This window comes from Hypanus sabinus, chromosome 16 (assembly GCF_030144855.1).
Source record: "Hypanus sabinus isolate sHypSab1 chromosome 16, sHypSab1.hap1, whole genome shotgun sequence".
NCBI classification, from domain to species: Eukaryota; Metazoa; Chordata; class Chondrichthyes; order Myliobatiformes; family Dasyatidae; genus Hypanus; species Hypanus sabinus.
Window position 1 is genome coordinate 71,286,230 of NC_082721.1, and position 18,647 is coordinate 71,304,876.

General features: G+C 45.5%; 1 protein-coding gene across 5 annotated transcripts in view; it reads left to right on the forward strand.

Annotated features, from left to right (window-relative positions):
- The first annotated feature begins 355 nt into the window (after positions 1–355).
- The window catches only part of lpar2a (lysophosphatidic acid receptor 2a), a 63,800-nt gene continuing 45,508 nt past the window's right edge, over positions 356–18,647 (forward strand). The window contains exons 1-2 of one of the 5 annotated variants that reach the window (XM_059992091.1): positions 356–423; positions 15,593–15,727. The gene's annotated coding sequence lies outside the window, so the exon portion shown is untranslated. Of the gene's footprint in view, positions 424–463; positions 529–2,688; positions 2,708–15,592; positions 15,728–18,647 lie in introns of those variants that run through there. The other 4 variants (XM_059992094.1, XM_059992092.1, XM_059992093.1 and 1 more) reach the window with 4 other exon arrangements.

The following is an 18,647-nucleotide window of genomic DNA, read 5'->3' on the forward strand; positions in this document are numbered from 1 at the left end:
TTTGTGGCCCATTGGCGTTTCCAGGTAAACCTGAGTCTCTGGTTCCAGCAGAAGGGCATGTGATCCCATCTGCTTGAACCGCACTCTCTGTTGATTGATAGCACAGTGGGCAGAGGGGCCTAGATTGGCCAATCATCAGTGACTGAGGGAGGAGATGCAGGATTCTGACAGGTGGTAGGATAAAGGGGTGCAGATGGTTAGGAGGAACCTGGGGTATTAGGTGTGGAGGTGTGGTACTAGGTCATGGATGTTAGACTCTGGTCCTGTGGGTGACATTCCTGTAAGGCGGGAGGGGCTCTGGCCCAGTGGGCGGAGTTCTTGATTTAGGGGCGGGGCTCTGACCCAGTGGGCGGAGTCTTGGACCCGGGGGGCGGGGTTCTGCTGGAGAACGGTGCGGCGGGAACGGGCTCGGGAGCAGCTGCTGTGAGTAACCGGAGGGATGGGTGTCAATGTGGCGTTGCCGCCGTGGGGCTCGGGTGCGGGAAACGGCTCAGTCGCCCTGCCGGAGTCGGCAACGTTGAGCAACAGGTCGGCGGCACCAACCGCAGTCCGGGTCTCCCGGCCGGCGGTGAATGGACCCGACACCGATCCGACCCCTCCCTGCACACAGACCCTTCTCACGCCCAGCAACCGACCCCACTCGCACACCGTCCCCCCGCTCCTTCACCGCCCGATCCCGCAACACATTTCTGCAGTCGGACAGTTTCAGACAAAAGAATTCACTACCCCCTCCCCCAGCTCCTTGTCCATTCCCCCCCCCCCCGACCTCGTCTCGTCTCCCCCAACACCGTCTTTCTCATCGATCCAGTCCTTTTCTTTCCCCACCATCCCTGCTGTCCTTTTCTCTCCCCACCGTCCTACCCGTCCTTTTCTCTCCCCACCGTCCATCCCGTCCTTTTCTCTCCTCACCGTCCTACCCGTCCTTTTCTCTCCCCACCGTCCATCCCGTCCTTTTCTCTCCCCACCGTCCGACCCGTCCTTTTCTCTCCCCACCGTCCATCCCGTCCTTTTCTCTCCCCACCGTCGGACCCGTCCTTTTCTCTCCCCACCGTTCATCCCGCCCTTCTCTCTTCCCACCGTCCGACCCGTCCTTTTCTTTCCCCACCATCCTTGCCGTCCTCGTTCCCCCCTAACCTTCCCTCCCGACCATGTCTCTCCCCCCCACCTCCTCCGTCATTCCCGGCCTTGTCTTCCCCCTCCCCCACCGACACTGTGTCCCTCCCCGTTCCAGCTTCCCCTCCCTCCTCCCAAACCCACAACCCCTCCACCCTACCCCACTGGTTCCTGCAAATTCTGTTTTAGTATTTCATCTTTGTGATGTGCCCTCACAGCAGCTAAAGAGACCCTTGGTCCTAACTTGTCCATGCCAGCTAAGGTGAACTCTCCCAGTCCCTTTTAAACGCTCTACCTGCCTCATCTATTTTCACTGGCAGCTGATGCCACCTTTATACCACCTTGTCTGTCAGTCTGGGCAGAGATGTCTCAAGCGCTGGTGCCTTTCTTTGGGAAATGCCTATTTGTTCTCCTGGGCATTGGTGACCTTGGTGGAACAGGCCAGTGGCTGGTTGAGCTGAACCAGTTATTTGGGATTTTCAGAATGTGTTTGTACATTATTTATTTTATCGCTCACATTCCCTCAAACACAGACTCAATTATCAACAAGCCAATGGGTCTGCGGTTATCCACCTCTGGCTGGTTTACTGGTGGGCTCTGGTGTATATTTTTATTTGGAGATGCAGTGCGGAATAGTCCCTATGAGCTACGCTGCCCCAATTTCACCCTAGCCTAATCACAGGACGATCTACAATGGCCAAGTATCTGGTACGCTTTTGGTCTGTGGCAGAAAACCGGGAGCACCCGGAGGAAACCCACGCATCCCATGGGGAGAACGTACAAACTCCTTACGCGGGATGCTGGGATCGAGCTGTGATCTCTGAGCTGTGATAGCGTGAGTCCATGGTGTATTCTGTTGGTGAAGGCAGGAAACAGTTCTCACAGCCCAGTGTGTCACCTCCTGAGATACTGAAAGACTGAGCGAGATGGGGCTTTCCCCTTTGGAGGATGAGAGATGACTTCATAGAAGATTACGTGACCATAAGAGGCAGAGATAAAGAGTGGGCATCTAGCACCAAGGGCGTCAGTGGACAATACCGGGGGAGGAGAGGAGAGGAAAGATCTCAGAGGTAGGTCTCTGCACGCAGAGTGGTGGGGAACTGGAGTGCACTGCCAGGGTGACGGTACAGTATTGGCTGATGTGATGGGAACATTTAAGAGACTCACAGAGATGCAAGAGAAATGGAGAGTTTGGAGCTATGCAGGAGGGGAAAGGTTAGATTGACCATGAGGGTTAAGAGTTCTGCACAGCATTTTGGGCTGAAGGGCCTGTACTGCGCTGTGTGATGTGTAACTGTTAAATTCTTCCGTTCTTTATTCTACCTGAAACAGGGTGTTTATCTAAAAGTTCAAAGTAAATTTTATTTTCAGCGCATATATGCCACTGCATCCAACCCTGAAATTCAATTCCCTGCAGGCACAATCAGCAAATCTATAGGCCATCAACTATAACGGGATCAATGAAAGATAACCCGGGATCAATGAAAGATAACCCGGGATCAATGAAAGATAACCCGGAATGCAGAAGAACACAGACAGTGCAAATGAAAATATAAATAAACAGCAAGAAATAACGAGATAAAGAGTCCTTAAGGTGAGATCATTGGCTGTGGGAACAGCTGAATGGATAGGCAAGTGAGTGTAGTTAACACCTTTTGTTCAAGAGCTTGATGGTTTGTGGGGTAGTACAGGTTTCCCCTGCAATCCGAAGGTGGAGCATTCCTATGAAACAGTTTGTAATCCGAAATGTCGTAAAGCGATGAAGCAATTACCATTAATTTATATGGGAAAAATTTTTGAGCGTTCCCAGACCCAAAAAAATAACCTACCAAATCAAAACAAATAACACACAAAACCTAAAATAACACTAACATCACTAACATATAGTAAAAGCAGGAATGATATGATAAATTTACACCCTATATAAAGTAGAAATATTGTAGGTACAGTGTAGTTTCACATCAAACTCAGGAAGGCAGCTCCAACGTGACTTTGACTTGACTTGGGCCTTCTTAAAATTTTTATTACTAACCCTATATTCAGATTAAGATTCATAAAGTCTATCATTTAATTGTATATGGTGTACTGTCTGATATTCTGCGTTGTGGGTTTGTAACTGGGGGGGGACATTACACAGCATCCACATAAATGTGATTACCCAGTTGGGCGGGGCCGATCGCTGTTTTCCTAGATGAACGTGAGCCTGAGGGTTACCCATCTGTAGAAGTTTTTCAAAGTTTTAGATGTCATGCTGAATCTGCAGGCTCCTAAGGAAGCTGCCGTGCTTTCTTCACAATTGTACTTGCGTGCTGGGTCGCCAATCAAACTGATTTCTAGTAGTGAATTGAGAGGGAGTCTCTGTTGGTTCCACTTTACCCGATCATTCTTCATACTTTGTGTTCCCTGCCCCAGCGACTTTACTTGTGTTCCTTTTTGGCTGGAACTCCAAATGAAGACATCTGCAAACATCCAGCAACCTTTACGATGTTCCAAAGACCACTAAAGGGAAGTTGAGAATGCGTCCGGTGTTCTGTGCTTTATAATTAGAAGCCTCGAGTACAAAAGCAAGGGGGTTAGTGCTGATTCTGTACATGTAATGGGCTCTGCGTCAGCTGCAGAGTTTCCTTCAGTTCTAATCTCCAAATTGCAGGAAGGACATGAAGACAAGAAGAAAAGATTATGGTTCTGTGATGGGGATCTAGAGTTGCAAGGACAGATTATAAAGGGTGGAACTTTTGTGAAAGCCGAGGGAAGATTTAATTGACATTTATAGGGATCTGGACAGAGAGGAGAGTTATGGTGGTCTGGAGATCAGTGACCGGTAGTTTTCTGTAGTGCTGGAACCTCATGATCAAAATGACCTGGGCAAAAATATAGTTGGGCTGATTAGTAAGTTTGCAGACAACATGAATGTTGGTGGAGCTGTGGATAGGGAGAAAGGTTGCCAGAATTTTTGGCAGAATATAGACCAGTGGGAAATGAGAGCAGCGAATTTGCAGATTTTCCTGATGGGTTTCTGTGTCATTAAAGGAATGTTCTGTTTTAAACAACTTGTGCATTATTTTTTTGAACGAGAACCACCATTTGTCTGCATCATACCTTCCAATGAACAAAAAAAACTCTTGCAGAAGTTCAGTGGGTCCCGCAGCATCTTGAGCCATGGATTATTTGCACAGAAAATACTGCAAGGGGAGTTAGAGTGCTTGGAAATTTACAAATGTAAAAGAGCTGAAATGCAGGAAATGAGAGGGTTTTAACATTCCAAATATTGAAAGGCCTGAACAGATTAGATATGGCAAAGTTATTTCCCACGGTAGGGGATTCTAGGACAAGAGGAGTTTAGGATTGAAGGACGTCCATTTAGAACAGAGATGCGGAGAAATTACTTTAGTCAGAGGGTGGTAACTCTGTGAAACTTGTTGCTGTGAGCGGCTGTGGAGGCCAAGTCATTGGGTGTATTTAAGGCAGAGATAGATACGTTCCTGATTTGCCAGGGCATCAAAGGGTATGGGGAGAAGATGGGAGTGGGGATGACTGGAAGAATTGGATCAGCCCATGATTGAATGGTGGAGCAGACTCGATGGGCTGAATGGCCTACTTCTGTTCCTATATCTTATGGTCTTTATAGACTGAATGTTCTGGTTGTCATGTTCCAGGTTTTGACAGATAGCAGTTTGGAAAGGTGCAAATAAAAAAATTAGGCCATTTGGCCCATCATATCTGCTCTGTAATTTTCCCCTTAAGTCCCCGTATCCCTTCATGCCCTGATTAATCAAGAATCTACCATCCTCTGCGTTAATTATACCCAATGACTTGTCCTTCTTAGCCACCCGTGGCAATAACTCCCACAGTTACACCATTCCTCTGGCTAAAGAAATTCCTCCTCAGCTCTGTTCTAAAAGGATGCCCCTATATCCTGAGGCTGTGCCCTCTGGTCCTAGGCTCCCCCACCATAGGAAACATCCTCTCCACATTCTCTCTATCAAGGCCTTTCAATATTCGATAGGTTTCATAATGCACCCTTGCCATTTCAGAAAGGAGGGAGAAAATGGGGAATCACTGACCTTTGTCCTCGTGAGTGGCACAGGGATCTCTGGGATCTAAAATGAAGGTTGAAGTAACAGAAAAATAATACGACCGATAGAGTCAACGTGGACTTAAAGACAGATTCTGCCGACTTCTATGAAGATTGAATAACCAGAGTGATCAGGGAGCCAGTAGGTGTGCTGTATTGGGATTTTTGATAGATACTGGATGGAGATGGACATTGTGTCAGCATAATGTGTTTAGTTAGGCTTTTAGTTACTAGTTTAAATAGTTTGGTACAATCAAGCTGTTGTGGGCTGAGGGGCCTGTTATAGCACTGTTCCATGTTTGGAAAGTTCCCATTAGAAGAGCGAGATGAGCAAGCCAGGAACTGATTATTGAGCAGAAAGCAAGAGTGGGGTAAGTGGATCTTTCCCGGTTTGTGGGATACTTCAGGGATCTGTGCTTATCTACAGTATTCAACGTTTGAGTGAGGATGTGGGTTGTTTGTGTTGAGAGATACTGCACACCTAGACGCCATTCCCAGAACTTTCATTTAAGCCTATGGCCTGCAACGTCATATCGGGTTGATGCTGAGAACCGGACTTAAGCAAGTCATTTTTAAGAATAACACTCATCTCTTCTCTGCCAACAACTCTCACTGCAACATCCTTTATCCCTTAACTTGCCGTTCAACCCAATCACCATTTGACAACACCCCAACTATCAACATCCATCTTTCCCCAACTCTAATAACCCCTTCCTGGTTGCTAATGTACAAGCTCTCCTCTCAACCATTGCAACTCCTCCTAAATGTAGATCTCCACCACTTCCCAATGGCTACCTTCATCCTTGACCCCTCTGCTCACTAAGTGCACCAACAACTCTGTCCAATATTCATCCTATTCACCATACTTCATCTCTGGACTACCTGCTCCAACTATTTAACCAACCCAGCTTTACACAATTCTTTAATGGCAGAATATAGGACAAATTCTTGAATCTCCCATGCACTACTAAATTCCCTTTGAATGGGCCCTGGAACAAAACATCTGTTAACTATTTCATAATCTGACCATTTAACTAGGCTTTATCCATGCTAGTCAATTTCTATATATACATCGCCTTTCATATTTCTAAATTACAGAATTTAATTAGTACCACACAAGGCGATTGTGAAGTATTTAACAGCTGTGAGGTTGGGGGGTAAATGGATTGATGCCGGGTTTCAGGATACTGCAGGAATCTGAGCTTATCTACTGCATCGGTCAGTTGATTCTGTGGCCAAAGTGTTGTATTTCCAGCTTCACTGACGTTACAGCACGAGACAGGATTGTGTGTCAGGGGGAGGTTGTAACAAGACTTCACAGGGAGTGAGCATAACATGGCAGATGAAGTATTCAATGGAAAAATGTGGGCTTAGAGTCATAGTAATACACAGCATGGAGCATACTGTAGTACAGTACAGCACAGGAACAAATCCTCAGCCTGCGATGTTTGCACTGAATTAAACTGAATCTCTCTTCCCTGTACATGATCCACATCCTTCCATTCCCTTCATATCCATGTGACTGTCTAACCATCTCTTAGACACCACACCCCAGCAGCCTGTTCCAGGAATCCACCGGTCTCAGAGTGAAATTAAAACTTAACTGTCCATATCTCCAGTTACCATATAACCATTTAACAATCACAGCACGGAAACAGGCCATCTTGGCCCTCCTAGTCCGTGTCGAACTCTTAATCTCACCTAGTCCCACCTACCCGCACTCAGCCCATAACCCTCCACTCCTTTCCTGTCCATATACCTATCCAATTTTACCTTAAATGACACAACTGAACTGGCCTCTACTACTTCTACAGGAAGCTCATTCCACACAGCCATCACTCTCTGAGTAAAGAAATACCCCCTTGTGTTTCCCTTAAACTTCTGCCCCCTAACTCTCAAATCATGTCCTCTCGTTTGAATCTCCCCTACTCTCAATGGAAACAGCCTATTCACATCAACTCTATCTATCCCTCTCAAAATTTTAAATACCTCGATCAAATCCCCCCTCAACCTTCTACGCTCCAATGAATAGAGACCTAACTTGTTCAACCTTTCTCTGTAACTTAAGTGCTGAAACCCAGGTAACATCCTAGTAAATCGTCTCTGCACTCTCTCTAATTTATTGATATCTTTCCTATAATTCGGTGACCAGAACTGTACACAATATTCCAAATTTGGCCTTACCAATGCCTTGTGCAATTTTACCATTACATCCCAACTTCTGTACTCAATGCTCTGATTTATAAAGGCCAGCGTTCCAAAAGCCTTCTTCACCACCCTATCTACATGAGACTCCACCTTCAGGGAACTATGCACTGTTATTCCTAGATCTCTCTGTTCCACTGCATTCCTCAATGCCCTACCATTTAACCTGTATGTTCTATTTGGATTATTCCTGCCAAAATGTAGAACCTCACACTTCACAACATTAAACTCCATCTGCCATCATTCAGCCCATTCTTCTAACCGGCATAAATCTCCCTGCAAGCTTTGAAAACCCACCTCATTATCCACAACACCTCCTACCTTAGTATCATCGGCATACTTACTAATCCAGTTTACCACCCCATCATCCAGATCATTTATGTATATTACAAACAACAAAGGGCCCAAAACAGATCCCTGAGGCACCCCGCTAGTCACTGGCCTCCATCCCGATAAACAATTATCTACCACTACTCTCTGGCATCTCCCATCTAGCCACTGTTGAATCCATTTTATTACTCCAGCATTAATACCTAACGACTGAACCTTCTTAACTAACCTTCCATGTGGAACTTTGTCAAAGGCCTTGCTGAAGTCCATATAGACTACATCCACTGCCTTACCCTCGTCAACATTCCTCGTAACTTCTTCAAAAAATTCAATAAGGTTTGTCAAACATGACCTTCCACGCACAAATTCATGCTGGCTACTTCTAATCAGATCCTGTCTATCCAGATAATTATAAATACTATCTCTAAGAATACTTTCCATTAATTTACCCACCACTGATGTCAAACTGACAGGTCTATAATTGCTAGGCTTCCTTCTAGAACCCTTTTTAAACAATTGAACCACATGAGCAATACGCCAATCCTCCGGCACAATCCCCGTTTCTAATGACGTCTAAAAGATCTCCTCAGAGCTCCTGCTATCTCTACACAAACTTCCCTCAAGGTCCTGGGGAATATCCTGTCAGGACCTGGAGATTTATCCACTTTTAAATTTCTTAAAAGCGCTAGTACTTCCACCTCTTTAATTGTCATAGGTTCCATAACTTACTTACTTGTTTCCCACACCTTACACAATTTAATATCCTTCTCCTTAGTGAACACCGAAGAGAAGAAATCATTCAAAATCTCTCCCATCTCCCTCGACTCCACACATAGCTGACCACCCTGATTCTCTAAGGGACCAATTTTATCCCTCACTATCCTCTTGCTTTTAATATAACTGTAGAAACCTTTCAGATTTACTTCCACCTTATTTGCCAAACCAACCTCGTATCTTCTTTTAGCTTTTCTAATCTCTTTCTTAAGATTCCTTTTACATTCCTTATACTCCTCGAGCAATTCCTTTACTCCATGCTGCCTATATCTATTGTAGACATCCCTCTTTTTCCGAACCAAGTTTCTAATATCCCTTGAAAACCATGGTGCTTTCAAACCTTTAACCTTTCCTTTCAACCTAACAGGAACATAAAGATTCTGTACCCTCATAATTTCACCCATAAATGACCTCCATTTCTCTATTACATCGTTCCCTTAAAACAACCTGACCCAATCCACTCTCTCTAAATCCCTTCGCATCTCCTCAAAGTTAGCCTTTCTCCAATCAAAAATCTCAACTCTAGGTCCAGTCCTGTCCTTCTCCATAATTATATTGAAGCTAATGCTATTGTGATCACTGGATCCGAAGTGCTCCCCAACACATACATCTGTCAGCTGACCTATCGCATTCCCTAACAGGAGATCCAACACTGCCCCATCTCTAGTCGGTACTTCTATGTATTGTTGCAAAAAACTATCCTGCACACATTACCTTAGCACATAGCCTCAGGTATTTGACAATTCTACCCCGAGTAAATGATTCTGACTTCCTAGCATATCCGTGCCTCTCACAGATGTGTGCACTACTTATCAGGTCAACCCTCAGCCTCCGGTACTAGGAAATATAGCCCAGGTTTGTCCAGACTCTCTATAGCACATGCCCTCTATCTGGACCTGCACCCACTCCAAATCCTTCACGTCCTTCCTGTAACAGGCAACCAGAATTGTACACAGTACTCCAAGAGTAAGTTTTATACACCAGCAACATGATTTCATCACTTATGTCTATATCTAACCAATAAACGCAAGCATATCATGTTCCTTCTTTACCCTATCATGGCCACTTTCAGAGCGCTATGGACTTGACCCCAAGATCGCCCTACATTAATGCTTAAGGCCATTGGCTGTGCCCTTTCACACCTCACGTTTGCCCAGACCAGGCTCCATTTGCCGTTCCTCTGCCCATATCTGTAACTGACCTATGTCCTGGTTTATCCTTTGACAGCCCTACATTCTGTCCACAATTACAATCTTCGTGTCACCTGCAAACTTACTAACACCCCCACCTGCCTTTTTATCCGTCAGTTATATACATCACAAATAAAAATCAGGGAACGCACCCTTCTGTCCAAGTAATTCATGCTGGCCTAGATACCAACATGAGCTTGTCCCTTCTGCTTGTGTGTGGTTCATAGTCCCCCTGAATCTGTCCCACCCTTGTACTTGTCCAAATGTCATTCAATGTTGTAATTGTACCTGCCTCTACTGCTTCAAGCTTCGAAGTACATTTATAAGCACATATACTATATACAACCTTGAGATTTGTCTACTTACAGGCAGCCACAAAATAAGAAATCCCAAAAAAACCTATTTTTAAAAAAAGGCCAACTAACACCCAGTAAGCAGAGGAAAAAAAGGCACACACTTTGCAAACAATGAAGGCAAGCAGTGGCGTTCAGATCGAACGTCTATCCGTCACTTTCTCTGGAAAAGCTTCTCAGTTCCCCTTTAAATCCTGCCTCTCTCACCATAAACCTATGTCCTCTAGTTTTAAATTCACCAACCCTGTGGGGGAAAAAGATTGTGATCTTTCATCCTATCTATGCCCCTCAAAATTTTTGTATACCTGTGAGGTCATGCCTCAGCCTCTTATGCTCCAGGGACAACAGTCCCAGCCATTCCAATCTCTCCCTACAGTTCCTTATAACAAATTTCACAACACATGCTGGTGATAATAAATCTGATTCTGAAGTTCTCCAGTTCCAACAACATGGTTGTGAAACTTTTTTGCTTGTTCACATCCTTCCTATAGTGCGGTGACCAGAGCTGCACGTAGTGTTCCAGCGTGTGTTGTCTGGTATGTCTTGTCCAGCTTGGCATGCAAATAATGTACTTGTTCAGTGGCGAAGCATTTGGCAGTGTTAATATTCAAAGGGAGTGGTGTGTGCTTGTAAATAAATCACTGTCAGCCAACTTTTAAGAGCAGCAGGGTGTACTTTGTTAAGTGAGGAACTGAATGAAGGGATGGGGAAGTGCAGAGTTGTCTTCTTGCCAGAGAGAGGATTTAGACTGTGCAGTGGAGATCAGTGCAGGGGTGGTGGTTTGCAGGATGAGATGGTGAGAAGACCAGAACTGTTTTCTCCAAAGTCAGGGATGAGAGGGAGCTTCCAGAATTCACAGTTTTGCAGTCACTTCTTCAGTCTTTCACTTATAAAATAAAGTGTTGCTCAATGAAGGGATTCTGATTTCCTTCAATCACTTCTTCCTCATGTATCCCACCACTAGCACATTGTCTGCAACCTGCGTCAGGCCAATTCACCTACCCAGGAGGTCTCTGAGGGAGGAAAATGCAATACCTGCGGGACAGGGGCACGCCACATAGCACCAGAGGCTGCTGGAGGTCACCGAAAGTCAAGGTTAACCCTGGGTCATTGATTGTCACCAGAGGTCATGGTTAATCGTGGGTCACCGGAAGTCGGGTTTAACTCCAGGCTCCTAGTCCTGTGTGGCAGCAGATTTCCCCCGATATTGAGGACCACTGGGCACAGTTTGGGAGATGAGGGTGATGAGATGTCTTCACTTTGAAACCCTGTACCCTGGAGTCTGTGGAGGCCCAGTCATTTGATGACTTTGAAGATGAGCATATGAATGAGAGCAGGAGAGAGAAATGTTCCGGAGCAGTAAGACCCAAACGCTGCAGTCACTGGAAATGTGTTGTAAATACTAGTGTGTGAAGCAGCATCCAGGGGGAAGTAATGTTTCGGTAAATTACCTTCTGTCGGGTCTGGTCAGTGTGACACAAATGGGGAAGTGGTTTCTGTCATAGTTCAATTCTGTAGCAAGGCCTAAAGGCTGGAGAGTGCCTGTACACGAGGGGGTCAATAGATGTGGTGACGGGGCTGGAGACTGGTGCTGAGGGAGAGGCTAAATTATGATATGGACTGCAGGTCCTCCACCTCTGCCTGTTTCTGATGACCTCATAGGCAGTTCCTCTGGTCCATCTGCAATATTGAGCTGAGTGTTAATTCTCTATCAGATTTCCAGTCAGACCTCAGCTCCTGCACTGGACAGCAAAGACCACCGTATGCAGAAGGAGTGTTTCTCATATTCTCCATTTGGAACAGGGCTGGGGAGGAATTTCTTTAGCAGAGAGTGGTGAATCTGTGGAATTCGTTGCCACAGGTGGCTGTGAAGGTGAAGTCATTGGATATATTAAAGGCAGAGGTTGATAGATTCATGAATGAAGGGATACGGGGAGAAGGCAGGAGATTGGAGCTCAGAAGAAAAATGGACCAGCCGTGATGAAATGGCTGGCGAGATGAGGCGAATGAGCAATTTGTCCCATTCTGCTCCTATATGTTATGGTCTTATGTTAACCTTCCTCTGAGAACACCCCTCCGAATGTTCAGCTGTGAGCAACAAGCATTCCGTTCCTTCTCTGTGGCATCAAAGTTGTCACTCAGGCCACTGTGGTCTCCTCCTTCCCAAGCTGCCCTCCCCCTTCCCCCAATTGGTTCTCTCCACCAGCCTCATTCTTATCAGTTTGTAGAAGAGGGAAAGAGGAACACTGGCCTGTCAGCTTGAGCTGGGGACCTTCATAGTCTGGGAAACATTTAATTCACTTTGTTGACCCTGGGTGGTTTTTTTGCTGCTGGTTGTAGATTGTTTGTCCTGCAGTCAGTTCTTCCTTTAGCTTGCAATGCCACTCATGTATAGGGCAACAATGAAGGTTCTCCTCATCTGGTGATGTCTATGGCCTCCTTCCATGTGTCAGTGGCTTTCTTTCGGTTTATTGTCAGTCATGCAAGTCCTGGGTGGAAACTGAGATGTCGTGCAGAGATGTAGAAAGATACCTCATTGTTGTTTCTGTAATGTTTTTGTTTGACCAATCAGAATCAGAATTTGGTTTATTATCACCGTCCTGTGACGTGAAATTTGTTAACTTAGTAGCAGCAGTTCAATACAATACATAATCTAGCAGAAAGAGAAAAAATAATAATAAATAAACTAGTAAATCACTTGTGTATGTTGAATAGATTTTTAAAAATTGCAAGAACAGAAATACTGTATATTTAAAAATGTCAGGTAGTGTCCAAAGATTCAATGTCCATTTAGGAGGCTGATGGCTGAGGGGGAGAAGCTGTTCCTGAATCGTTGAGTGTGTGCCTTCAGGCTTCTGTACTTCCTACCTGATGGAAACAGTGAGAAAAGGACATGTTCTGGGTGCTGGATGTCCTTAATGATGGACGCTGCCTTTCTGGGACACTGCTCCCTAAAGATGTCCTGGGTACGTTTTAGGCTAGTACCCAAGATGGAGCTGACTACATTTACAGCCTTCTGCAGCTTATTTCAGTCCTGTGCAGTAGCCCCTCATACCAGACAGTGATGCAGCCTGTCAGAATGCTCTCCACAGTACAACTATCAAAGTTTTTGAGTGTGTTTGTTGACATACCAAATTTCCTCAAACTCCTGATAAAGTATAGCCACTGTTTTGCTTTCTTTACAACTACATCAATATGTTGGGACCAGCTTAGATCCTCAGAGATCTTGACATCTAGGAACTTGAACTGCTCACTCTCTCCACTTCTGATCCCTCTATGAGGATTGGTATGTGTTCCTTCATCTTACCCTTCCTGAAGTCCACAATCAGCTCTTTCATCTTACTGACGTTGAGTGCCAGGTTGTTGCTGTGGCACCATTCCACTAGTTGGCATATCTCACTCCTGTATGCCCTTTCGTCGCCACCTGAGATTCTATCAACAATGGTTGTATCATCAGCAAATTTATACCTGGTATTTGAGCTACGCCTAGCCATGCAGTCATTTGTACAGAGAGAGTGGAGTAGTGGGCTAAGCACACATCCCTAAGGTGCACCAGTGTTGATCATCAGCAAAGAGGAGATGTTATCACCAATCCGCACAGATTGTGGTCTTCCGGTTAGGAAGTCGAGGATCCAATTACAGAGGGAAGTACAGAGGCCCAAGTTCTGCAACTTTTCAATCAGGACTGTGGTAATGATGGTATTAAATGCTGAGCTATAGTCGATGTAATGGGTCTAGGTCCTTGCTGTGGCAGGAGTTCAGTCTAGTCATGACCAACCTCTCAAAGCATTTCATCACTGTCGATGTGAATGCTACCAAGCGATAGTCATTAAGGCAGTACACATTACTCTTCTTAGGCACTGGTATTATTGTTGTCTTTTTGAAGCAAGTGAGAACTTAGCAGTGAGAGGTTGAAAATGTCCTTGAATACTCCTGCTAGTTGGTTGGCACAGGTTTTCAGAGCCTTACCAGGTGCTCAATTGGGTCCGTCCGCCTTGCGAGGGTTCACTCTCTTTAAAGACAGCCTAACATCAGCTTCTGAGACAGAGATCACAGGGTCATCAGGTGCAGCAGGGATCTTCACAGCTGTAGTTGTGTTCTCCCTTTCAAACCTCTTGGTTCATCCACGGCTTTTGGTTTGGGAATGTACAGTAAGTCTTTGTAGGCACCCACTCTTCCACACAGGTTTTAATGAAGCTGGTAACAACTGCAGCATACTTATCCAGGTTGGAAGATGAATCTGTGAATGCAGTTCAGTCCACCGATTCAAAGCAGTCCTGTTGGCGCTCCTGTGCTTCCCTTGTCCATACCTTCTTGGTCCTCACTGCTGGTGCTGCAGTCTCCAGTCTCTGCCTGTACTCAGGGAGTAGAAGTACAGCCAGGTGATCAGACTTTCTGAAGTGAGGGTGTGGAATAGCACGGTAGGCATTCTTGATGGGGGTGTAGCAATGGTCCAGTGTGTTGTTTCCTCTGGTATTGCAAGTGATCTGTTGATGGTAGTGGCTTAGTGATTTTTTTCAGACTGGCCTGGTTAAAGTCTCCCAAAACAATGGTGAAGGTGTTAGTGTGCGCTTTTTCATGCACGTTGATCCCATTGCTCAGCTCATCTAAAGCCTGCTTGACATTGGCCTGAGGTGGGATGTAAACTGCTACAAAATGACCCTGGAGAACTCCTGTGGTAGGTAAAAAGGACAACACTTTACTGTGGGATATTCCAGGTCTGGTGAGCAGAATTGGGACAGCACTGATATATTCGTTCACCAAGAAGAGTTGATCATGAGGCATACTCCTCCACCTCTCCTTTTGAGAGAGACTGTAGATCTATCTTGACAGTGGACAGTATAGTAAACCTGTTGATCTGGATCGCTGCATCCAGTACAGAAGGGGTTAACCAGGATTCTGTGGAACAAAGGACACGCGCGGTCCTCTGTTTCAGCACCCTAGCTCTATTCACCAGAGACTGCACGTTCGCCAGCAAGATAGTCGGCATAGGGAGTTTAAAATCCCGTTTCCTTAAACGCACTTGTAACCCTCATCTACGCCCGTGCCTCCTCCGTGGGCACTTCTGACCACAACTGGTGTTGTTTCCATTGGTTTTAAGCAGCAATAGTTCGCCCCGGAAGTAGAAAAGGATTGTTAGCCTAGGCTGAACCTCTGAATGTGGAGGATCAGTGGGCATCTCTTAGTCTGGCCTCTTCCTGTTTGGCATGGGTGGCCCTACCATGAGCCAAAGCATAAAGCCCTGATTCCAGCTGGGTCAACGAAGCATGCAAGCCTCTAAACCATGACAAGGCTGTGGGACTCTTGGAGGCCTGCAGTCAGTCCGTGGTTGTTTTGGATGATCAGATGTTGATTTACTTTGCTGTGATTTGGTATAATGTGGGTGTGTAATTTCAGATAGCTGTAGATGCTGCATCCCAGTTATGGCTGCTATAGTTGAGATTGCAAAGAACCCTATAAATATGTGTATGACTGTATATTCATCTTTAAATAACTTTGTACTTACTGGTACGTCCTTATTTTTCAACACTTTAATTTTATTCCTCTTTCAGGATCTGGGCACATGAGGCAAGGCCAGAATTCACTGACTACCTGAAGTTGAATGTGAACTTGGTCTACGCCAATTTGGAGGGCGTTTCAGAGTTAAACATGTGAGTGGGACTGGAGTCATAGAAAGGCCTAACTTGGTAAGGATATTGGTGAACCAGAAGGCTTTCTGTAAGATTTTTGGTTAGCGATCCAAATAAACAATTTGGTTTAAATAGGGGATTTTACTCTGCAGATAGTATCTGTGGTCCTTGTAGTAATTGGGGGTGGGGTGGGTTTGAACCGGGCTTCTGAATTTATGGTCGAGGCTGCTCTCCTGCAGAATTAGTGGAACCAGTGTAAGCAGGTACGGCGTATATTTGCAGTGACTTTGAGCTGTGGGTGGGGCAGAGGGTGGTGAAGGGGTCATTTACTGCACTGTTTTCATGATGTGTGTTGGCCCCTATAGAGTGAAGCTGTGGGTTTCACAGCCACTTTCAAAAGGAATTGTAAACTTTAAGTGAGGGAAATGGAAGTCAGCTGTGTGGTATGTGTTGGTGAGAGAGGGATTTATTCTCACATTGAACAGGTTCTCCGCTGTATTTACAGTGGCTACTGAGGCCTTGTTTGCAGCATTTGTCCAGACTGGTAACTTGGCAACAGCCAGGGCTGAGCTCTTGACAGAAAGGGCCTGGCATTCGCTGTTTGCATTCGATTCATAGAGAAAGGAGACAAGTCCTGTGGCTCATCTGGTCCATGACTTGATCTGGACCTATTTGCCAGTGTTTGGTTTGTATCCTTTTAAACGAGGGGTTCCCAATCTGGGGTTGACAGACCCCTTGTTTTAATGGTATTGATCCATGGCATAAAGGAAAGCTGGGAACCTCTGCTCTAAGCCTTTCCTATCTGTATACCTTTCGAAATGTGTTTTAAATGATGCAAGCACGCACACCTCTATCACTTCCTCTGGCAGTTCATTCCTTGATTCCCCCCCCCATACTCTAAGCTGACTCTCTCAAACTTTTCCCTCTCAAATGTCAGTTTTAGACTCCCCATTCCTGGGGTAAATAAAAACTGGCCCTTCTCAATGCTCCTCATGATTTTATAAACCTCTATGAGGTTGCCCCTCACTCTCATACGCTCCAGAGAAAATATGCCATTCTGTCCACACTCTCCTTGTAATTCAAGCATTCAAGCCCTCCAGTTCCAGTAATGTTTGCGTAAATATTCTCTGTGCCAATGCCAGCTTATATTTCCCTAGTTGAGCAACCAGACCTGCATGCAGAACTCCGAGTGTAATGTCACCTATGACTTATTAAGTTGTAACATGATATGGCAACTCTTATACTCAGTGCCCTTAATGATGGAGGCCAGTGTGCCAAACATTTCCTTCACCATCCTGCCTACCTGCACTATTACTTGCCCGGAGCCATGTACTTGGATTTCTCTGTTGCCAGGGACACTGTCACATTCACTGTGCAAGTCCTGCCCAGGTTTAATTTCCCAAAATGTAACTCCTCCCACATGTGTGAGTTCAGTTCCATCTGACATACCCTGGAGCACTCTCCCAGTTAATCTTGACCCAATTTTAATCTTCACTCTCTACAATGCCACCAATTTTGGCGTTATCTGTAAATTTCCCACCATGTTAAGCACGTTCTCATGCAAGTCATTTATGTAGAATCCAGTCGACAGAGGACCCAGCAGCCATCTCTGCAGCACGCCCCAGTCACAGACCTCCAATCTGAATTATCTGCTTGTCTCCTTACACCAAACCAAATTTGTTGGATCCCATATAGTTAAACTCTCAGACCAGCTTCCCGTGCTGGATCTTGCTGACGTCCGCGTAGACAGTATCCATTGCCCTGTCCACTTCAATCTTTGCCACTTCCTCAACTAAACTCTAATCAGATTCATGGGAGGTGATTTCCCACATACAAGTCCAAAGTTGTGATTGGTTCAGGAGGTCCTCTCCTGGCAACAGTGCTGTGCATGGATTAGGTGCCAGTTTCACTGTAGGGGTCAGGATGGAACGGTCCTGCCATACACTCCTTGTGTCCCACACCTCAACTGCATCACCTGACACTTAATCGAACTGAATCCCCTCTCATTTATACTAACTGATCAGTATTATCCTGTCCCCTACAACCATCCTCCTCACTTACACCACCGATTTTTTGTATTATTCCTGCCTCCAATGTAAATATGTCAACTTCCTAACCAGAAGACCGCAATCTGTGCGGGTTGGTGATAACATCTCCTCCTTGCTGACGATCAACACTGGCACACCTTAGGGATGTGTGCTTAGCCCACTGCTCTACCCTCTATACTGTGAGGCTAGGCACAGCTCAGATACCATCTACAAATTTGCTGACGATACAACCATTGTTGGTAGAATCTCAGGTGGTGACGAGAGGGCATACTGGAGTGAAATATGCCAACTAGTGGAATGGTGCCACAGCAACAACCTGGCACTCAACGTCAGTAAGATGAAAGAGCTGATTGTGGACTTCAGGAAGGTTAAGATGAAGGAACACATGCCAATCATCATAGAGGGATCAGGAGTGGAGTGAGAGAGCAGTTTCAAGTTCCTCGGTGTCAAGATCTCTGAGGATCTAACCGGTCCTAACATATCGATGTAGCTAGAAAGAAGGCAAGACAGCGGCTATATTTTATTAGGAGAGTGAAGAGGTTTGGTATGTCAACAAATACAGTCAGCCCTCCTAATCCACGAGGGATTGGTTCTGGGACTCCCCACGGATACCAAAATTCGTGGATGCTCAAGTCCCTTATTCAACTTGTGTCAATGCGGTAGACATTAGGACCCAGCAGTAGAGCTCTGAATCCACAGTGTTTCTGTTCACGAAAATAATCACGATAACGATTGAAAATAAAGTGGAAGTAATAAAGCGACCGGAAAGAGGTGAAATGCCATCGGTCATTGGAACAGGATTAGTCTACGTCGGTCAACGATCGGAACAATTTTAAAAGATAAAATGAGAAAGGCCCTGCCCCGATGAAAGCTACAATTATTACTAAGCAACGCAGTGGTTTAGTTATTGGGTTTTTGATCCTCCACAT